We start from the raw sequence: 24,313 nt of genomic DNA, 5'->3' as shown, positions 1-24,313 counted from the left end.
ATCTTACAATATATAAAGAGAAAGAAAAAAAAATAAATTTTAACATAGGGGCAAGCATTACATATCCTACATCTATATATCTGTATATATGTGTAACATGTTCGATTTTCCACAGATATCCGGCTTGACTCGGAGCAGAATCATCTCCTTCATCCGAAGCACACCCACATCGGGCCCTCCAGAACTACAAATCCCGTAATGGCAAGGAACCAAAAAATGACATGCAGGTAAGTAGATCACTAAAAATGAATAAAACATACAGTTAAAATACAATCCACATAGTTCAATAAAAATTAAAATGGGAACAAGACATAGAAATTACAATGATAAAATGACTTAAAACACTAACAAGAAACAGAGTAAAAATTATATAAAAAGATTTATAAAAAGGTTTATAAAACTGATGGTTGTTTATATGTAGGGAGCAAAGCTCAAATTTTCATTTAATCCCTTAGGTGACACCGTATCCAACAGCCAAATGCACTTTGTCTCCATTTTTTGCGAGGGGCACACCTATTTCACCCCCACGTTCATTCAATGTAATGGTATCTATCCCTATAAATTTTAAGCCAGACGGGTCACAGTTATGATGGATCCTAAAATGTTTTGGAAGAGTTTTTAATTCAGATATATCCTCCATGTCTCTAGCAGCCTGTATACCACGCACGTGTTCACGAATGCGCACCTTGAATTGTCTTGTTGTCATACCCACGTATATCAATGAACATGGGCATATGGCATAATAAATGACAGCTTTAGTGCCGCATGTGATGGCATGTTTAATTTTAAAAGTGCGATTACCGCTCGAGTCAGTAAATGTATGGGCCCTTACCACGTTAGGGCAGGCCACACATTTGCCACATGCTTTACATCCACATTGTCCAGGAAGGTGGGGATTGCTGGTTTAAAGTAATAATGGCTCTTCACCAAACAATCGCCCAAATTCCGAGACCTACGATATGTAATATTAGGTCTGTCACCTACATACTGGGATAAAATGGGATCCGCTTGTAATATCCCCCAAGATTTAGAAAGTTGGGATCTCATCATTTCAGTCTGACCACTATATTGTGTGATGAATCTCACTTTTTGGTTAGTTTTTTGTGGTCTACTCCCATAGAGTGCCTGGTGGCGTGTGATATTTTTAGCTCTGTTATATCCCCTCTTAATTGATCGCCGGCTGTAGCCCCGCTCAATAAATCTCTCTTTTAACGCCACTGACTGTTCCTCAAAGTCCATATCACTAGAACATATTCTCCACAATCTCAAAAATTGGCCAATGGGGATAGCATTAACCATTGGGGAAGGATGAGAAGATGTTGCATGTAGCAACGAATTGACCGCTGTAGTTTTACGATAAACCTTTGTAGCAAGGCAGTCATCCTCATTCCTGTATATCTGCACATCTAAAAATTCCATCTCATTTGGATCAACTCTATATGTAAGGTGCAAATTTCGTGAATTGTGGTTCAGCTGACTCATAAATTCCTGTAATAAATCCACTGGACCCTGCCATATAAAGAATATGTCATCGATGAACCGCACCCACAAAGGGATGCGGTCCACCGAAGGCATAAGTCCAGACATAAAGAGGTCCCTCTCCCACAGCCCCAGGAATAAATTTGCATACGCTGGTGCAAAAGAAGCACCCATGGCGGTGCCCTGGAGCTGTAGGTAGAGGGAACCCTTAAATAAAAAGAAATTCTTGGATAAAGAAAACTCGAGCAGCCGAACCACAAATCCCCTCATAGATTCAGGTAATGAAGAGGATCCCAAATAGTATGTAGCTGCGTGAATACCATCACTGTGGCAAATGTTGGTGTACAGGCTCTCCACATCACAAGATACTAGGAGAGACCCCGCACCAACATGTAGACCATCAATCTTTTTTAAAAAGTCATTCGTATCTTTGATATATGAGGGCAATTCAGCGACCATTGGTTGTAGTCTAAAGTCTATGTATTTATTGATCTTCTCTAAATAATTACCACAGCCAGAAATTATAGGCCTCCCAGGTGGATTTGTCTGATTTTTATGAACTTTCGGCAACAGGTATAGAGTAGGAATTACAGGTTCGGAAACATGGAGGGCCCCAAAAAGTTCCTTTGTGATTGTGTCTGATTCAAGGGCTGCCTTAAGGATCCCCTCAAGTTCGCCCTGGAATTTGTTCAGGGGGTTGAAGGTCATTTTCTTATAGCACACTCTATCTCCCAATTGGCAAAGTGCCTCACCTTCATATAAATGTCTGGGCCATATTACAACATTCCCCCTTTATCAGCAGGTTTGTATACAACGTCCTGGAAGCTCTGCAGATTTTTTAATGCCTGCTTCTCCCTACCACTTAAATTATCTCCATTAGGGAACTGAGGTATTTTATCAAAATCCCTACTCACAGTCTTGACAAACACATCAATCGTTGGACACGTCGACAAAGGAGGGAATCTGTGTGATTTAGGTCTAATAGATGGTGGAATCTTACCTCCCACTGGTTCATTATGTTCTCTAGCCAATTCATCAAGGATGGTCAGTGCATCCTGTTCCGCCTCTGTGGGAAACAATTGTAATGTACCCTCATTATGAAACAATTTTTTGAAAATGAGCTTCCTGGCAAATAAATGTAAGTCCTTTACAGCAGTAAATTTGTTAAATTGGGCTGCAGGACAAACATTAAACCCTTTTGAAGGATATCAATTTCAATGTCAGTTAACACATGATTGCTCAGATTAATCACCTTTAAGTTGGAATTTCCAGGAGAATACCCAAAACTACGCTTGGCTGGTGCATAACGTTTCTTCATATTTATTAATTTATTAATTCTCTACAATAGAGCCGGAAAAGCTAATTTTTTGATTTGGAAGGTTTTTATCACCAATTATTTAGCTTCTATTAGCATCGAAGGCCTTTTTGGTTGTTATTATCCTTTTGGATAACAACCGATTTTTCTATGCAGGATGATAGGATGAGCCGTGTATTGACCACTTTTATATGTGGTCCGTAGTGATTTTTTTACTATGCAGCAAGGACTTTTTGTGGTGGTGTAACTAACCGCTCTTATATACAGGGCGGGTTGACAAGGGTACCCATTAATTAATTGACCGCTCTTATATACGACCCTGAATATGAGTGGTTAGGTGATTTCCCTTACCTATCTTTATATAGCGTGGTAGTGATACTCTGGGGTAGATATACATCTGGCCTGTCTTTAATCATTCTTACCCGCCTTGCACTGCAGTGGCTACGGCTGATACAGTTCTGCTCTGGCTTCCACCTACTCTAGACGCGGCTCTTGGTGGTGCACATGCGCGGTCGGCGTGAAGGGATTTGGCCGCGCTGCGTCCTCGTAGCTATGGTGACGTCGGGTACTCTGCCCCTGTACGTCCGGCTGCGTGACGCGAACGGCTCGGATCCCGGAAGCGAAAGGACCGCGCATGCGCCGCCTACACCCGGGCAGCTGATGCTAGTTTGGGGACACACACTATATATATAGCGCCTAGGCGCTCCATGAGTCACCCCCTGACGAAGGACTTAGATCCGAAACGCGCGTCGGGGTGCGCTCTTTCAAAGGACCGGACTGACCTTGATTTTTGTTGGATAAGGTACGGTGCGCTTCTATATTACCTATGTTAATTTGCACCTTGTGGTGGTACACCTGCTGGAGTCTGTATGTAGCTGTGTGCGCTACTCCAGAGGAGCCCGTCAGTGATAGCCGCACATATTTTGGCCATATTTCATTTGAGGCATGATGTGTCCTTTCTTATTATAGCATAGTATTGTATACTGCACGATAGCACCTTTATTCACTTAGTACTGTGGAGTACATTTGTGGTGCAATCCTTTTTTGACACAGTATATAACTTCTGATTGAAAGCCCAGTATTGCACAGATGATTGCACCTTTTTCTGCAGCCTTATTGTGTTACAGCTGATTACTGGTTACACTACCATATACTTTGGAGCCAAATGGTTTAGATGTGGTTTTTTGCACTGCCATTGCATACACTTTTTGCTAAATTTGCACTTTATTATCGTATATTGCTTATTTTGCACATTACTCTTTGTGCACTTATATATATATTTTTTATCACATAGCACTTTAGTAGGACAGTTGTTCCTCATATACCACCTTTGGGATTTTTTCACCACATTTTTTATTGTTCATTTTTTATTGTGGCTCTTTTTATATGGTTTTTTTCATTTTTTTAATTTATTTTGGTCACCTTACGTATATTTTCTAGACATGTGGCTATTTTTAGTGGTTGCTCCTACCTTTATATTAACAATATTAGACTATTTTTTGGGTCAGTCCGATATAATATTCCATCTTTTATTGTATACATACATTGGTTTTATATGTTTTTTATTGTTAAATAATTCCCTTTGTTTTTGTGCGCACAAATTATGTATTGTTAAAATATATTCATTTGCCAGTCATATACAATAAAGGCATTTTTATATCTATTCTCTGCCTGGCGTTTTACCTGGTACTAGCCAAGTTCCTTGGGGGGTCTAGTTTCCAAAATGGGGTCACTTGTGGGGGAGCTCCAATGTTTAGGCACACAGGGTCTCTCTAAACGCGACATGGTGTCCGCTAACGATGGAGATAATTTTTCATTCAAAAAGTCAAATGGCGCTCCTTCCCTTCCGAGCCTTACCATGTGCCCAAACAGTGGTTTACCCCCACATGTGAGGTATTGGTGTACTCAGGAGAAATTGCCCAACAAATTTTAGGATCCATTTTATCCTGTTACCCATGTGAAAATGAAAAAATTGAGGCTAAAAGAATTTTTTTGTGAAAAAAAAGTACATTTTCATTTTTACGGAACAATTTGTGAAGCACCTGGGGGTTCAAAGTGCTCACTATGCATCTAGATAAGTTCATTGGGGCGTCTAGTTTCCAAAATGGGGTCACTTGTGGGGGATCTCCAATTTTTAGGCACACGGGGGCTCTCCAAACGTGACATGGTGTCCGCTAAAGAGTGGAGCCAATTTTTTATTCAAAAAGTCAAATGGCGCTCCTTCCCTTCCAAGCCCTGTCGTGCGCCCAAACAGTGGTTTACCCCCACATATGAGGTATCAGCGTACTCAGGACAAATTGGACAACAACTTTCGTGGTTCAGTTTCTCCTCTTACCATTGGGAAAATAAAAAAATTGTTGCTAAAATATAATTTTTGTGACTAAAAAGTTAAATGTTCATTTTTTCCTTCCATGTTGCTTCTGCTGCTGTGAAGCACCTGAAGGGTTAATAAACTTCTTGAATGTGGTTTTGAGTACCTTGAGGGGTGCAGTTTTTAGAATGGTGTCAATTTTGGGTATTTTCAGCCATATAGACCCCTCAAACTGACTTCAAATGTGAGGTGGTCCCTAAAAAAATGGTTTTGTAAATTTCGTTGTAAAAATGAGAAATCGCTGGTCAAATTTTAACCCTTATAACTTCCTAGCAAAAAAAAATTTTGTTTCCAAAATTCTGCTGATGTAAAGTATACATGTGGGAAATGTTATTTATTAACTATTTTGTGTCACATAACTCTCTAGTTTAACAGAATAAAAATTCAAAATGTGAAAATTGCGAAATTTTCAAAATTTTTGCCAAATTTCCGTTTTTATCACAAATAAACGCAGAATTTATTGACCTAAATTTACCACTAACATGAAGCCCAATATGTCACGAAAAAACATTCTCAGAACCGCTATGATCCGTTGAAGCGTTCCTGAGTTATTACCTCATAAAGGGACACTGGTCAGAATTGCAAAAAACGGCAAGGTCTTTAAGGTCAAAATAGGCTGGGTCATGAAGGGGTTAAAAGAGGTCTGGATACACATGATGAGAGCATTATACTGCCTCTGTACAAATCCCTAGTTAGACCGCACATGGAGTACTGTGTCCAGTTTTGGGCACCGGTGCTCAGGAAGGATATAATGGAACTAGAGAGAGTACAAAGGAGGGCAACAAAATTAATAAAGGGGATGGGAGAACTACAATACCCAGATAGATTAGCGAAATTAGGATTATTTAGTCTAGAAAAAAGACGACTGAGGGGCGATCTAATAACCATGTATAAGTATATAAGGGGACAATACAAATATCTCGCTGAGGATCTGTTTATACCAAGGAAGGTGACGGGCACAAGGGGGCATTCTTTGCGTCTGGAGGAGAGAAGGTTTTTCCACCAACATAGAAGAGGATTCTTTACTGTTAGGGCAGTGAGAATCTGGAATTGCTTGCCTGAGGAGGTGGTGATGGCGAACTCAGTCGAGGGGTTCAAGAGAGGCCTGGATGTCTTCCTGGAGCAGAACAATATTGTATCATACAATTAGGTTCTGTAGAAGGACCTAGATCTGGGGATTTATTATGATGGAATATATGCTGAACTGGATGGACAAATGTCTTTTTTCGGCCTTACTAACTATGTTACTATGTTACCTGTGTCTGTCTGCGCCACTCAATACAGCTGTCCTCCTCTGAAAAAAGCTGAGCGTCAATTGTCTGGTTTTCAGCCTACAGGAATTTGAAAACTGCATTGGGGCTACTACTTCGGTAGGGCCTACTAACGATGTCTGCTGCTCCAAGGTGTTCTCCTGGTAGCATTTCCTGAGCTTCAATTTTCAGGCTCTCGTTGAAGAGTTTTTTAATTTAAAAACTGCAGTGGGCCTACTTGTTTGGTTGGGTTCTAGAAACGGTGTCTAACGCTACAAGGTGTTCTCCTGGTTGCATTTCCTGAGCTTCAATTTTCAGGCTCTCGTTGAAGAGTTTTTTAATTTAAAAACTGCAGTGGGCCTACTTGTTTGGTTGGGTTCTAGAAACGGTGTCTGCCGCTCCAAGGTGTTCTCCAGGTTGCCTTTCCTTAGCTTCAATTTTGAGGCTCTCGTTAAATTTTGTAATATAACAATGCATTTGGCCTACTTGTTTTGTTGGCCCTACTAACGGTGTCTGCCGCTTCTTGCTGTTCTCCACTGAACAAACCAGTGCCGCCTGTTTACTTCTGTTTCCAATTTTGAACTGCATTTAGCCTACTTACTGATTTGGGCCTACTCACTGTGTCAGCCTCTCATTACAGTTGTCCTCCACTGAACAAAGCAATGCCCCCTGGTTAGTCCTGTTACCAATTTTGGACTGCATTTAGCCCATTTTATTCTTTGGGCCTATATCTGTGTTTCCTCCTCATCCTGCCCATTGCCCAGCCAGTGATAGATGAGTCTGCTGGTACATTGCCCCAGACCACTACATTCCCCTTGCACGCTACACAGCCAGAATTTGACCCTGCTGAAATTCAGGTTCCCCTTCCCACATACTATACCACCTTACAAGGGGACAAAGAGGAAGGTGAAGATGAAAGTGCAAGTTCCATCAACAGGTGGGGGGGCATACTCGTTGGCGACGTCACTGGCACAGGGCCCCTCATAGTACGCAAAAGTGTCGCTGCCGGTGGGAGGCACCCCCACCGTGCAAACACACCGCCATACTTTGAGGGGCCCTGTGCCAGTGCCAATGCGAATGAGTGGACCCCCCCTGCTTGCTCAGGATCACAGCACTTGCAAAGTTTAAATACTTACCTCGCCCTGATCCACTGCCGTGATGTGGTCCAGATTTCCTGGGCCCACAAAATACTTGAACCAGCCCTACCCCCAACAACTTTAGCCAAATGACCCCCAATTTCCAATGCCTAACTATTATTGTAAGGGAAATTAAGATTGACAGGCTTCATTAAGAAGAATGGATGATTTTGCCATTAAAATGGGCACTCTAGGTGTTTTCCTGGTCCCCACTCACTGCCGACTATGCTGCCCCATTGACTTGCATTGGGTTTCGTGTTTCGGTCGATCCCGACTTTACGACATAATCGGCCGATTTCACTCGACCCGACTTTTGAGATAGTCGGGTTTTGCGAAACCCGACTCGACTCTAAAAAAGTCAAGGTCGCTCAACCCTAGTCCTTATATAAGGAAGAGATAACACCCCTCGATGTCCCCGCTCCTCAGATATATTCCAATACTAAGTCACTTTGGATTTTGAGGCAATCCCCTTTTTTCTGAGCCACAAAGGCATGTCGAACTTGTGAATGTTGATAACTCCCGGATGTCTCGAGGCCATACTCAGACTGCAGCTGGGAAAAGGACTTCAACTCCCGTCTCTCTAAAATATGATAGACATATCGAATCCCTTTAGCCTGCCATCCTGATATACATCCCTGTTGTGAATTCTGCTCTTGGGTTCCCTCCAGTGGTGGTAGGTGGGAATGCAGTTGTCTCTGAATCACAGTCCTGGCCAGGTGTATCTGCTAATTGCTGTTCTGACTGGGATATTTAAGTGTGCAGGATTCTTTAGCCCTTGCCAGTTGTTAATGTTTCTTTGGAAGTATTGGATCTCTGCCTGGCCTCACCTGCTTAGCTGCCAAATTCAGCAAAGATAAGTGTTTTGTTTTTGTATCTGTGGCACACTGCTGTGTGCTTGTTTCTGTTTATTCCTGCTCTGTTTGTAGGATTCACTGGAGTTGCAGATATACGCTCCTACATCTTTACTTGGATGTAGGAAGTTTTTTGTATATTCTGCTGTGGATTTTTTGAAGGGTTTTAATACTGACCGCACAGAACTCTGTCATATCCTGTCCTATCTAGCTAGAGTGGCCTCCTGTGCTAAATCCTGTTTTTTCTGCCTGTGTATGTTTTTTCCTCTCCGACTCACCGCCAATATTTGTGGGGGCTGTCTATCCTTTGGGGATTTTCTCTGAGGCAAGATAGTATTCCGATTTCCATCTTTAGGGGAATTTAGTCCTCCGGCTGTGACAAGGTGTCTAGGTGTGTTAGGTACACTCCACAGCTACTTCTAGTTGCGGTGTTAAGTTCAGGGTTGCGGTCAGTATAGTGGCCACTTTCTCCAGTGAAAGTTCTCATGCAGCTCCAAGGTCACCGGATCATAACACATCACATTGCCAAAATTCTGGTAAATTATTATTAAACCATAGTGGAGAAAACCTGGTAAGACAAGAGACCCCACGAATATGTTTGACTCTTCCCCATATTTTAAATATGAAAAACAATGTTGAGTATATTTTCCCAAGCATCCAAGGGAGCCATCCTCTAAACACTGTACCGCCAGACTTCTTTTGGTAATCTTTTCTATTAAGAGTTGTACCCCATTAGCGGACGTCACATGCTCCCCGCCCTTTAAATGTTGACATTGGGCCGCAAGGAAATATATCTCAGGATTAGGCAAGGCCAGACCCACAGCATCTTTAGGCTGGCTGACAGCCCCTCTGCCAGCTCCGAAATGCTACGATCATGTTTGATTGCAGTGTTCCGGGGTTAACGTGCAGGGAGCGCTCTGTGACTGCTCCTGGCACTTAGTGCCTGGTGTCAGCTGTGAGAATCAGCTGACACTCTGCTGAGATCATCCGCGCTCCCCCCGGGGGCAGCGCGGCTGATTACTTTGGACGTACTATTCAGTCCATGGAAATTAAGTCCCCGGTCACATGGATGGAATAGTACGTCCACGACAGAATGGGGTTAAACATATTATGTTAAATTCCAAATTGTTCTTATTCTCAAGCAATGTAGGGCACTTATTTGTATCTGCCTCAAGGACCACCTTCTGCCAAGTTACTGCCTCCATCAAGTGAACTAATTAGATTTTGGAGACACAGAAACCTGTAATTTCCTTAATTTAAGAGTCACATTCTGTACGAAGTCATTGACTTGCCTGAATATTGCTTTAGTCAATAAACTATTGAGTAATTTATTATCCATCCTTGATTGGGTTACTGAGCATTGCTTTTATTGATTAAAAAGTAGGGATATGTTTTCTTTATAATCTAGTTGCAAAAATTGCAATTGATACATTTTTGGTGGTTTGAAGTTCATGGGCTCTAAAATAAAATGTGTACCCTAGCTCCAAAATAATCATGGGCCATTTATAATTCTGACCTAATAGCAAAGTTGCCATCTGTCCTATCGAGGCAAATATTGTACCGCTGTATTAGTGAATCATTTTATAAATATATCGCATACATATTTTTCATGTCTAATGATGGTATCTTAAAAATACAAAGCAGGTTTCTCATCCACAATTCAAATTTATGAACCGATAGAGAGAATTTAAAACAGACCTTGACTCATCTGCATCAATAGAGAAGAAGACTTGGGTCTTCTTCATTTAAATAAACTGTCCGCAACAAGAGAAGATAAATTATTGCAATTTCAATTCTGATTCAACATCTAAGATGCAAGGTTCCATTGAAGTTAATTGGATAGTGTCAATTCTTGTAATTGTGAAAAACAGAATAACAGGAGTTGATTTGTGACTCAAGGCTATAGAGTGATTTGTATCTTAATGAATCCAGCTGAAAGACAATAGACATACCATTAAGGAATACAGATTATTATGTCTTTAACAATAGAAGATTACATTGTAGGACTGGTGTAAAGTTTTGTTATTGGTCATTAAAGGTAAACACACAGCAATATTACTACTGTTGTATTATAGGGGTCATTATTAAGTCTTGTTTATTTTCTTAAGCTGCGCAATAAACCAAAAGTTGGCTTACAAAGTAACATTTCAATATTTGAAAATGATAGCAATGAGTACAAAATAGTATAATATAATAAATTATGGATTGATTTCGGGATCCTGGAAATTAGACAGAGTTGCAAATCAAGCAAGTGAAATAACACTGGTAAAAACTGACATTAAAAAGGACCTATAGATGCTGGTGACAGTCAGCTTACTTTCAGCCTCCAGTGTTAGTTGCTTAAAATGCAATTAAAGTAATGTGATGCATCCAAAGAGGCATAGATATATTTAACGGAGCATAATTTTATGTGTGTAATTTATTATTACATTTCAACTGATGTAGAAGAGGGAATAATGAAATAGGTAGACTTAAGTGAAAAAGATTATGAATAGTGATGTTCGAATAGTGAAATATCCATATATTTGTACCGAATAACGAATCCAATGCAAGTCAATGGAAAGTCAAATATTTTTCTGCTGGACCTAACAAGCATGTCTGGGGGCCTGAGAAAAAAGCATATGGTATCTGGGAATAATGTTTTCAGACTAATGTGCTGGTTTTGTGGATCTTTAACCCCTTTACCCCCAAGGGTCGTTGGCATGTTAATGACCAGGACAATTTTTACAATTCTCACCACTGTCCATTTATGAGGTTGTAACTCTGGAACACTTCAACGGATACCTGTGATTCTGACTTTGTTTTCTCATGACATATTGTCCTTCATGACAGTGGTAAAATTTCTTTGACATGACTTGTGTTTATTTGTGAAAAAAAACAGAAATTTGGCAAAAATTTAGCAATTTTCCAACTATGATTTTTCATGCCCTTAAATCACATAGATATGTCACACAAAATACTTAATAAGTAACATTTCCCACACGTCTACATCATCACAATTTTAGAAACAACATTTTTTTTGTTAGGGAATTATAAGGGTTAAATTTTGACCAGTGATTTCTCATTTTTACAACACCATTTTTTTTAGAGCTTACATCACATTTGAAGTCACTTTTTGGCGTCTATATGATATAAAATACCCAAAAGTGACACCATTCTAAAAACTGCACCCCTCAAAGTGCGCAAAACCACATTCAAGGAGTTCATTAACCCTTCTGGTGCTTCACATGAATTTTTGTAATGTTTAAAAAAATGAACATTTAAGCTTTTTTCACAAAAAATTTACTTCAAATCCAATTTCTTTTATTTTACCAACCGAAAGAGGAGAAATTGGACCCCAAAAGATATTGTACAATTTGGGTGCGTTTGGAGAGCCCCTGATGTGTCTAAACAGTGGAAACCCCCCACAAGTGACATCATTTTGGAAAGCAGATCCCCTAAGGAACTCATTTAGATTTGTGGTGAGCACTTTGAACCCTCAAGTGCTTCACAGAAGTTTATAATGTAAAGCCCTAAAAATAAAAAAATCATATTTTTTCACAAAAATGAAATTTTTTATTTTCTCAAGGGTAACAGGAGAAATTGGACCCAAAAATGTGTTGTACAATTTGTCCTGAGTATGCTGATACCTCATATGTGGATGCAAACCACTGTTTGGGTGTATGGCAGAGCTCGGAAGGGAAGAATCGCCGTTTGACTTTTCAATGCAAAATTGCCTGGAATTGAGATCAGAAACCATGTCACGTTTGGCGAGCCCCTGATGTGTCTAAACAGTGGAAACTCCCCAATTCTATCTCCAACTCTAACCCCAACATACCCCTAACCCTAATTCCAACCCTAACCATAACCCTAACCCTAATACACCCATATACCTAATCTCAACCCTAACCAGGTCATGATTAAGGGAGCTTAGTCTCCAGAAACGCGTTGAGATTCCTACCTATATGGTTCGTGCTGAAGTCTGTATCCTCCATGTTTAAAGTTTGTGAATAAAGAAAACTCTTTTTTACGGATTCGGTGAAGCTGGACATTCCTTCTTTTTTTGATTTTAAGCAATAGACGAGTAATAGTAATGTGTAGTAATGTGATGCCACTGAGGAATAATATTTTGCGGTAAAAAAATATATAGGCTGCTACACAAGAACATTATGTAGCTCCCCCAAAAATGGTTTTGTATATGCTGGTAATATCTAATATTATTTCCCTCTACAAATACCTGATTTTTATATTTTGGTAGTGGATGAAAGCCTCCCTATTTGACCCTAATTCCACAATCTGCTTATAATACTAACTACTATACAACCTTCAAATCGCACATCCATGCTATCGCCACCTCCTGTCGCCTCAGCTCAAAAATATTTCCAGGATTCCTCAACCCTCACTCTACCAAAATTAATAATGGTTGCCTGAGGGGCTCAGACCGAGGAGGCTTTCATGGCTTTGAAGTCGGTGTTGTATGGGACACCTGTCCTGCTTATGCTTGACTTCAAAAGCAACTTTATCGTGCAGACAAACGACTCATAAGTAGGTCTAGGCATGGAATTGTCACAGGAAAGAGCACCATGGGATACCTGAGCCCAACGGTATAGTGGAGAGTGCCTCGCTATTAAGTGGGCACTCAAGTCTCTCAGCTATTATTTGCTGGTGAGGAAATTCCACCTAGTGACCAATCAATTCTCTCTTGCGTGGATGAGTCAAGCCAAGGAGGGCAATAATCGGGTCACCCGGTGATTCTAGTCACTAGAAAATTTTAAGTTTACTGTGAAATAAAAGGCAGGCACGCTGCAGATGCCGTATCCATAGTCCACTGTTTGTCATTTTTCCACCCCTCCTGGGACAAACAAAGGGATGGAGTATGTAATGCAGTGAGGGGAATGGTGCTTAATGGGAGATATATTCCTACCAGCAAATGCCTTTCACACTGGTAAACAGCAGAAGTAGGTCACTACCTGGCCTGGACCTTCTCTGCTATTCAAGATTTTTGGGGGAAGACACAGATTGCATAGCCGTAGGTCTTAGCACAGCATGAATAGAAGCCAGGCCTCCTCAGTGTGTGTTAGTTGGTGGGGGTTGTTTTCTGGCAACATCAGACCTGAATGGACTGACACATCAGGGTCCTAACCTATTTTGTGGGGGGGAAAAAATGGACATTTGCTTTGTCTGATGTAAGACTGTGTTTTTTTCTGCTGCCAGTGTTAAAATAACATTCAGATTGGACTGAAAACCTTTGTGTGTCTCATTAATGAGCTCCTACTATTGCCTACAAGAGCAAATCTCAACTTTATGTACAAAAAAAGAAATGAGGACTAAAAACATTTCCTACGCATCTTTTAGCAATTGTAGGGTGAAAAAAGGACACCAATGCCAGTCTTGTGTTGCCCATTTTATCACAGACCAATCTACTTGAGATTTGTCCAAAAGTTGGACCAGAGATGAACTTTGTTTTTTATTTTTCTATGTGGACCATAGGAATGCAAAAAAAAATTGATTTACTGTGTCTGTGTGCTGTTAGTGAAAGATTGCATAGAGATACAAAACACGAGTCGAGAATACAATGCTGTACTGTTGCACAATATGATGCATTTTGAACTATAGAGATTTTGTTAATGCCACATGTCTCATAAGTTAGAAAACCTTAGTTTTAAATTTAAGTGCTATAAAAAAATTATATTGATTGAAAAAAAAAATTATAAATATATTCTTCGACTGTATAACAAATTTATGCCATCCTTCTGAAAACAGACCTTTAGTTTTACTAACTTCCAAAACAATGCATGAATACAAATAATGTGCTTGTGTCGCTTGGTCACACTTAGAAAGAATTGTTTTTGATGGACCAAATAACTTTTTTGCATTTCAAACAGTTTTTCCAGATGCAACACTATGGTTATTGCTTTCCATGATTTATATTTCATTTACAACTTTAGTACAAAAAATTCTAAACAGCATTTTAAGTGCTAACCAGACAATTAGGCTTTGCTCTGTGAAAACACAGTGTACACACAATGCTCTCCTTCAATCATAATATATTTCATTATCTTTGTTTTTAAAATCACTGTAAATATAATTATCCTGGCTAATAAAATGTGCTGTTCTGTGTAACAGCTGTAGAGCCACGTTCCTTAGAGTGGTTTCATGTCATGGATTTTAACAAAGCTCTGGATCATTAAATATCAAATAAAGTTAATGGCACACAGGGAAGATCAATTTTACATGGGTGTTGAACATCTCTTGAAAACAAAAATAAACTGGACACTATATTCTGAGCTGGGAGGCAAAGTCTCAGTTCTTATGGTTAACTGTAATTTATAGCCAATAATATAATGACATTGATATGATTGTACATCCAGTAATTGGAAACAAGCAGCAGTAAGAATTACATTGTTGTTCTGTAACATGAATCAAATGCAAACTTAAAATGCAATTTACATTGAACTGCACTCAAGATGTCAGCTAGCACTGGTTATGTTTAGAACATGCAATATATTTTAATGCACTAATGTGTGTTAGGGCTAGCGGAACGCACCGAGTAAATATAGATGATGTTATTGGTGCGTTCGCAGCCCGGGGTCCACCATGCAGGAGGAACCTGCTGCAAGTAAATGGCACTATATGGCAGTATACGCAAACCTCTGTTACCTCATAGAGCCACTGATATAGAAAAGGACTGTGTCCTGTTAAGCTCACAGGAGCACACGGATAACTGCTGAGCAGATAGCAGTCAGTGGTCACGCAGTCAGGAAAGCACACAACCAATTCCTCAACGGAGGAGCCAGTATTCTAGTGGCTTATTTCAGCCGGGCCCTGAATACATGCAACCAAACTCCTGACCGGAGGTGCCGGTATTCTAATGGCTTTTACAGCCAACCCTGACCACAGGCATACATGACCACACTGGTGCAAAGCACATAACAAGGATTAATACTAACGCATGGCCGTGCGGTCATGCGTACCTTTTATAGCTGCAGCAACTACAGGACCTTCCTAGAAGGACCAATGGGAGGGTGCCACAGAACTTGAGCAACTTCATGACCTTCCTAGAGGACCAATGGGAATTGCTGCAGTAGGAACACATGGGCTACTTGCACAGTGAACAAGTCTGTATGATCATGTTCACACACCACCAAGAAACCTGAAGACACAAAAGAGAATAGTAAAACCAAAAACACTCAGTTTGAAAAAATGTTGCAGTAATCCGCAAGTGCTAGTAAAAGATGTAAAAAACAGGGTATTTGGTTGATACGTTTTTTGCAAAAAATGTATACTAAGCTGCTCTACCAATCTTCACGGTATACCCTTATCAGAGCAGTCCTAACTAGTGTATGCAATCCCTATCTGATGTATTTAAAAACCTGATCATCTGTATATAACCTGTGTGAACAGGGTTCAGAGAGGAAAAATCCATGTGTGCATACAGGGTAGAACAGCTTTTGTGCAGATAGCCCAAGAGGAGTGGTGGAACTCCCCAGTCTTGTAGACACAAGAGAACAATTATGGAAACAGGAACACATGGGCTACTTGCACAGTGAACAAGTCTGTATGATCATGTTCACACACCACCAAGAAACCTGAAGACACAAAAGAGAATAGTAAAACCAAAAACACTCAGTTTGAAAAAATGTTGCAGTAATCCGCAAGTGCTAGTAAAAGATGTAAAAAACAGGGTATTTGGTTGATACGTTTTTTGCAAAAAATGTATACTAAGCTGCTCTACCAATCTTCACGGTATACCCTTATCAGAGCAGTCCTAACTAATGTATGCAATCCCTATCTGATGTATTTAAAAACCTGATCATCTGTATATAACCTTTTTCCTCTCTGAACCCTGTTCACACAGGTTATATACAGATGATCAGGTTTTTAAATACATCAGATAGGGATTGCATACATTAGTTAGGACTGCTATGATAAGGGTATACCGTGAAGATTGGTAGAGCAGCTTAGTATACATTTTTTGCAAAAAACGTATCAACCAAATACCCTGTTTTTTACATCTTTTACTAGCACTTGCGGATTACTGCAACATTTTTTCAAACTGAGTGTTTTTGGTTTTACTATTCTCTTTTGTGTCTTCAGGTTTCTTGGTGGTGTGTGAACATGATCATACAGACTTGTTCACTGTGCAAGTAGCCCATGTGTTCCTGTTTCCATAATTGTTCTCTTGTGTCTACAAGACTGGGGAGTTCCACCACTCCTCTTGGGCTATCTGCACAAAAGCTGTTCTACCCTGTATGCACACATGGATTTTTCCTCTCTGAACCCTGTTCACACAGGTTATATACAGATGATCAGGTTTTTAAATACATCAGATAGGGATTGCATACATTAGTTAGGACTGCTCTGATAAGGGTATACCGTGAAGATTGGTAGAGCAGCTTAGTATACATTTTTTGCAAAAAACGTATCAACCAAATACCCTGTTTTTTACATCTTTTACTAGCACTTGCGGATTACTGCAACATTTTTTCAAACTGAGTGTTTTTGGTTTTACTATTCTCTTTTGTGTCTTCAGGTTTCTTGGTGGTGTGTGAACATGATCATACAGACTTGTTCACTGTGCAAGTAGCCCATGTGTTCCTGTTTCCATAATTGTTCTCTTGTGTCTACAAGACTGGGGAGTTCCACCACTCCTCTTGGGCTATCTGCACAAAAGCTGTTCTACCCTGTATGCACACATGGATTTTTCCTCTCTGAACCCTGTTCACACAGGTTATATACAGATGATCAGGTTTTTAAATACATCAGATAGGGATTGCATACATTAGTTAGGACTGCTCTGATAAGGGTATACCGTGAAGATTGGTAGAGCAGCTTAGTATACATTTTTTGCAAAAAACGTATCAACCAAATACCCTGTTTTTTACATCTTTTACTAGCACTTGCGGATTACTGCAACATTTTTTCAAACTGAGTGTTTTTGGTTTTACTATTCTCTTTTGTGTTTTCGAATTGCTGCAGTACCAGAGCATGTGACCCTTGATCTCCAATGAGAGATCTTACCCTGGGCATGCTCAGAAGGGGAAAAGTAGCACTACAATGGCAGAAGCTGGAAAGGCAGCACTAACCCTTTGCACAGTGTCAGACTGAGCGAGACCCTAAGACCGATGCCTCCGCTGAGCAGGCTCCACTGCGGCAGGAGAAGAATGGGAGACCGCAGCGGAGATGGCTCGAGATTCCCCCTGTGCAGAGGTGGGAACTCAACCTCTAATATTACCCCCCCTCTCAGGGCACCCCCTCCTTGGACCCCACTATGCCCGAAGGCAGCAATGAGCTGCAGAGCCAGAATGTGCTCAGCAGGCTCCCAGGACCTGTTCTCAGGACCATAACCCTTCCAGTCCACCAAATAAAATTTTTGGCACATACCACCTTGCACCCCAATATAGCATTCACCTCGTAATCGTCCGTAGATGAACCCGATGTCACGGCAGATGACTCGGAAAACCGGGACATGTATATGGGCTTCAAGAGGGACACATGAAAGGTGTCGGTGATACCCAGGAGTGGCGGAAGGGCCAGACGGTAGATCACAGGGTTAACCTGTTCGAGGACCTTGAAGGGGCACAAGTGGCGAGCTGCAAACTTAGTGGACTCAACTCGCAGCCTGATGTTACGGGCGTAGAACCACACTAAGTCACCAGGAGCAAAGGTCAGAGCGGGGCGCCGATGTGCATCGGCGGGGAACCTCATTCTCTCCTTCAAGGCCCAAATGGCATCATGAGTGCAGTCCCAAATGTCCCGTTCCTCCACAGCCCAGTCTGCCACCCTGGAGTCGGTGGAAGACACGGGCATAGACACAGGAACCCGCGGATACTGACCATACTTAAGGAGGAATGGGGTCTGTCCAGTGGAGTCAGCTACAGCATTGTTCAGCGCAAACTCCACCCATGATATCAAGGATGCCCAGTCATCCTGCCTGGCTAAGACAAAATGTGGCAGATATGTGACCAAGGTCTGGTTGGCCCTCTCTACCAACCCATTTGTCTCGGGATGATATGCAGAAGAGAGATTCAACTCAATGCTGAGAAGATGACAAAGCTCTCTCTAGAACCGAGATGCAAATGGGACCCCGGTAACTGCCAATTTTGTCCGGCATACCGTGTAGGCGGAAGATGTGTTTTATAAACAACGATGCCAAGGCCCGTGGAGAAGGAATCCGTGGAAGTGGCACCAAGTGAACCATTTTAGAAAAATGGTCGGTGATAACCCAAATGATGGTGCAGCCTCGAGACTTGGGTAAGCCAAACACAAAGTCCATCCCGACCATCTCCCAGGGCCTGTCTGCCACCGGCAATGGATAAAGTAACCCAGCTAGCCAGTACGTCCTTGTCAGCAGCTCAGATGTCCTCTTTGTCCCAAAATGTCCACCCACCCTGGATGAATGAGCCCAAGAGAGAACCTCTGGTCGCAAATTTGTAGGTACAAAATTCTTGCCCAGAGGCACTGACTCTAGCGAAACCGGCGCTACGGTTCTCAGGCTCTCTGAAGGGACAGAAAACCAAGGCTCCCCTAACTCCTCCTCAGAAGACACAACGGAGCAACAGAGAGCATCAGCACAAATGTATTTCTCCCCAGAGAGATAATGGAGGGTGAAGTGGAACCGGGAGAAGAACAAGGACCACCTGGCCTGATGAGAATTTAGCCGCTGGGCTGTTTGTAAGTAGACCAAATTTTTGTGGTCAGTGAAGACTTGGAAGGGAAAGTGAGCCCCCTCCAAAAGATATCTCCACTCCGAGAAGGCCAACTTCATTACTAGCAACTCCCTGTCCCCGATGGAATAATTCCTCTCCGCTGGTGTGAAGATCTTGGAGAAGAAGAAGCAAGGATGCTTCCGAACTAGAGCATCCTTTTGAAAGAGGACTGCTCCAGCACCAACGGATGAGGCATCCACCTCCAATATAAACGGCTTATCAACATCGGGACGATGTAGGATGGGAGCGCTAGCAAAATGGGACTTAATAGAATTAAAAGCCTTGGAGACCTCTTCAGACCACAATTTGGGATCTGCTCCCTTCTTGGTGAGATCTACCAAGGGAGCTACCAAAGTTGAGAAGTGGGGAATGAACTGGCGATAGTAATTAATGAACCCCATAAAGCGCTGCACCGCTTTAAGAGAATAAAGTTCTTGCCAGTCCATCACAGCCTGTAGTTTGGCAGGATCCATAGCCAATCCCTGGTTGGAGATGATATAGCCCAGGAAAGGTAAAGACTCCTGCTCAAACATACACTTCTCCAACTTTGCATAGAGGGAATTTGACCGAAAGAGGTCAAAGACTCTGCAAATATCTCTCCGGTGGGAGTCAATATCTGGAGAGAAGATGAGAATATCATCAAGATAGATTATGACCGAGGTGGAGAGCATATCTCGGAAGATATCGTTAACAAAGTCTTGGAAAATGGCTGGGGCATTACAGAACCCGAAGGGCATCACCAGATATTCATAGTGCCCATCCCTGGTATTAAAACCCTTCTTCCATTCGTCCCCCTCACGGATGCAAATCAGGTTATAAGCACCCCACAGATCTAATTTGGTAAATAATCTTGCTCCCCGAAGCCTATCAAAGAGCTCAGAAATCAGGGGCAACAGGTACTTATTCTTAACGGTGATGGTGTTAAGACCCCTGTAATCTATGCATGGATGTAATTCTCTGTTCTTCTTCTGCACGAAGAACCCCACCCCTGCAGGTGACACTGACTTCCTAATGAACCATCTTGCCAAATTCTCCTGGATGTATTGGGACATAGCCTCCTTTTCCGGGAGAGAGAGGGGCTAGACCCATCCCCGAGGAGGTTCTGCTCCAGGCATGAGATCAATAGGACAGTCATAGGGGTGGTGAGGCAGAAGGGTCTCCGCAGCCTTTTTGGAGAACACGTCTGCAAAGGACTAATAGCACTTGGGAAGGGAAGTAAGATCTGCGGGTATCTCTATAGTGGTAACCTGAACGCACTCCCTCACACATCTGCCCTTACATGATTCACTCCATCCCAATATCCTCCCAGAGGTCCACTCAATATGTGGGGAGTGGAAACGGAGCCAGGGTATTCCCAGCTTAATCTCATGTATTCCCTCAGGAAGGACAAGAAGGGAAATAAACTCCTAATGGGAAGGGGACATGTATAATGTGAAAGGGACAGTCTGATGTGTGAATTGTGAGGGCAGTGTCGACCCATTCACTACTTGAACAGTCACCAGTTTGGCGAGCATCACCAGAGGTATTGCGTGGCGATGAGCAATGGCAGAGGACTTGAAATTCCCCTCTGTTCCTGAGTCCTCACAAAACTCGACTGTTAGAGTGGATGAGCCTAAAGTGATTGTCCCTTTAAACGACAGCTTGGAGTAAAATGCCGCTGTGTCTAGTGAACCACCTCCATTGGTTACTAGACGCAATCGTTTTCCTGACCGCTGTGGACATTTATTAGCATAATGTCCTAACTGTTGGCAAATATTAACCCCTCTGTGACCTTAGACGTACTATCCCGTCGAGGTGCCCTGGGCTTATCTGACCCTGGACGGGATAGTACGTCATAGCCGATCGGCCGCGCTCACGGGGGGAGCGCGGCCGATCGCGGCCGGGTGTCAGCTGCTTATCGCAGCTGACATCCGGCACTATGTGCCAGGAGCGGTCACGGACCGCCCCCGGCACATTAACCCCTGGCACACCGCGATCAAAGATGATCGCGATGTGCCGGCGGTGCAGGGAAGCACCGCGCAGGGAGGGGGCTCCCTGCGGGCTTCCCTGAGCCCCCCGCAGCAACGCGATGTGATCGCGTTGCTGCGAGGGTCTCCTCACCTCCCTCCCTGCTCGAGCCCCGGATCCAAGATGGCCGCGGATCCGGGTCCTGCAGGGAGGGAGGTGGCTTCACAGAGCCTGCTCAGAGCAGGCACTGTGAAGCCTGCAGCGCTGCATGTCAGATCAGTGATCTGACAGAGTGCTGTGCAAACTGTCAGATCACTGATCTGTGATGTCCCCCCCTGGGACAAAGTAAAAAAGTAAAAAAAAAATTTTCCAAATGTGTAAAAAAAATTAAAAAAAATATTCCAAAATAATGAAAAAAAAAAAAATATATTATTCCCATAAATACATTTCTTCATCTAAATAAAAAAAAAAAAACAATAAAAGTACACATATTTAGTATCACCGCGTCCGTAACGACCCGACCTATAAAACTGTCCCACTAGTTAACCCCTTCAGTAAACACCGTAAGAAAAAAAAAAAAAACGAGGCAAAAAACAACGCTTTATTATCATACCGCCGAACAAAAAGTGGAATAACACGCGATCAAAAGGACAGATATAAATAAACATGGTACCGCTGAAAGCGTCATATTGTCCCGCAAAAAAAGAGCCGCCATACAGCATCATCAGCAAAAAAATAAAAAAGTTATAGTCCTGAGAATAAAGCGATGCAAAAATAATTATTTTTTCTGTAAAATAGTTTTTATCGTATAAAAGCACCAAACCATAAAAAAATGATATAAATGAGGTATCGCTGTAATCGTACTGACCCGAAGAATAAAACTGATTTATCAATTTTACCAAATGCGGAACGGTATAAACGCCTCCCCCAATAGAAATTCATGAATAGCTGGCTTTTGGTCATTCTTCCTCACAAAAATCGGAATAAAAAGCGATAAAAAAATGTCACGTGCCCAAAAATGTTTTCAATAAAAACGTCAACTCGTCCCGCAAAAAACAAGACCTCACATGACTCTGTGGACCAAAATATGGAAAAATTATAGCTCTCAAAATGTGGTATTGCAAAAAATATTTTTTGCAATAAAAAGGGTCTTTCAGTGTGTGACGGCTGCCAATCATAAAAATCCGCTAAAAAACTCGCTATAAAAGTAAATCAAACCCCCCTTCATCACCCCCTTAGTTAGGGAAAAATAAAAAAAAAGTATTTATTTCCATTTTCCCATTAGGGTTAGGGCTAGGGTTAGGGCTAGGGTTAGGGCTAGGGCTAGGGTTAGGGCTAGGGTTAGGGCTAGGGTTAGGGCTAGGGTTAGGGCTAGGGTTAGGGCTAGGGTTAGGGCTAGGGTTAGGGTTAGGGCTAGGGTTAGGGCTAGGGTTAGGGCTAGGGTTAGGGCTAGGGTTAGGGTTGGGGCTACAGTTAGGGTTGGGGCTAAAGTTAAGGTTAGGGTTTAGATTACATTTACAGTTGGGAATAGGGTTGGGATTAGGGTTAGGGGTGTGTCAGGGTTAGAGGTGTGGTTAGGGTTACCGTTGGAATTAGGGTTAGGGGTGTGTTTAGATTAGGGTTTCAGTTATAATTGGGGGGTTTCCACTGTTTCGGCACATCAGGGGCTCTCCAAACACGACATGGCGTCCGATCTCAATTCCAGCCAATTCTGCGTTGAAAAAGTAAAACAGTGCTCCTTCCCTTCCGAGCTCTCCTGTGTGCCCAAACAGGGGTTTACCCCAACATATGGGGTATCAGCGTACTCAGGACAAATTGGACAACAACTTTTGTGGACCAATTTCTCCTGTTACCCTTGGGAAAATACAAAACTGGGGGCTAAAAAATAATTTTTGTGGGAAAACAAAAAGATTTTTTATTTTCACGGCTCTGCGTTATAAACTGTAGTGAAACACTTGGGGGTTCAAAGTTCTCACAACACATCTAGATAAGTTCATTGAGGGGTCTAGTTTCCAATATGGGGTCACTTGTGGGGGGTTTCTACTGTTTAGGTACATTAGGGGCTCTGCAAACGCAATGTGACGCCTGCAGACCAATCCATCTAAGTCTGCATTCCAAATGATGCTCCTTCCCTTCCGAGCCCTCCCATGCGCCCAAACGGTGGTTCCCCCCCACATATCGGGTATCAGCGTACTCAGGACAAATTGGACAACAACATTTAGGGTCCAATTTCTCCTGCTAACCTTGGAAAAATACAAAACTGGGGGCTAAAATATAATTTTTGTGGAAAAAAAAATATTTTTTATTTGCATGGCTCTGCGTTATAAACTGTAGTGAAATACTTGGGGGTTCAAAGCTCTCACAACACATCAAGATGAGTTCCTTAGGGGGTCTACTTTCCAAAATGGTGTCACTTGTGGGGGGTTTCTACTGTTTAGGTACATTAGGGGCTCTGCAAACGCAATGTGACGCCTGCAGACCATTCCATCTAAGTCTGCATTCCAAATGGCGCTCCTTCCCTTCCGAACCCTCCCATGCGCCCAAACGGTGGTTCCCCCCCACATATGGGGTATCAGCGTACTCAGGACAAATTGGACAACAACTTTTGGGGTCCAATTTCTCCTGTTACCCTAGGGAAAATACAAAACTGGGGGCTAAAAAATAATTTTTGTGGGAAAAAAATTTTGTTTTATTTTTATGGCTCTGCATTATAAACTTCTGTGAAGCCCTTGGTGGGTCAAAGTGCTCACCACACATCCAGATAGGTTCCTTAGGGGGTCTACTTTCCAAAATGGTGTCACTTGTGGGGGGTTTCAATGTTTAGGCACATCAGTGGCTCTCCAAACGCAACATGGCGTCCCATCTCAATTCCTGTCAATTTTGCATTGAAAAGTCAAACGGCGCTCCTTCCCTTCCGAGCTCTCCCATGCGCCCAAACAGTGGTTTACTGCCACATATGGGGTATCAGCGTACTCGGGACAAATTGGACAACAACTTTTGAGGTCCAATTTCTTCTCTTACCCTTGGAAAAATAAAAAATTGGGGGCAAAAATATAATTTTTGTGAAAAAATATGATTTTTTATTTTTACGGTTCTGCATTATAAACTTCTGTGAAGCACTTGGTGGGTCAAAGTGCTCACCACACCTCTAGATAAGTTCCTTAGGGGGTCTACTTTCCAAAATGGTGTCACTTGTGGGGGGTTTCAATGTTTAGGCACATCAGTGGCTCTCCAAACGCAACATGGCGTCCCATCTCAATTTCTGTCAATTTTGCA

Source organism: Ranitomeya imitator, chromosome 1 (assembly GCF_032444005.1).
Source record: "Ranitomeya imitator isolate aRanImi1 chromosome 1, aRanImi1.pri, whole genome shotgun sequence".
In the NCBI taxonomy this organism is placed as follows: domain Eukaryota; kingdom Metazoa; phylum Chordata; class Amphibia; order Anura; family Dendrobatidae; genus Ranitomeya; species Ranitomeya imitator.
This window is presented reverse-complemented; position numbering follows the sequence as displayed.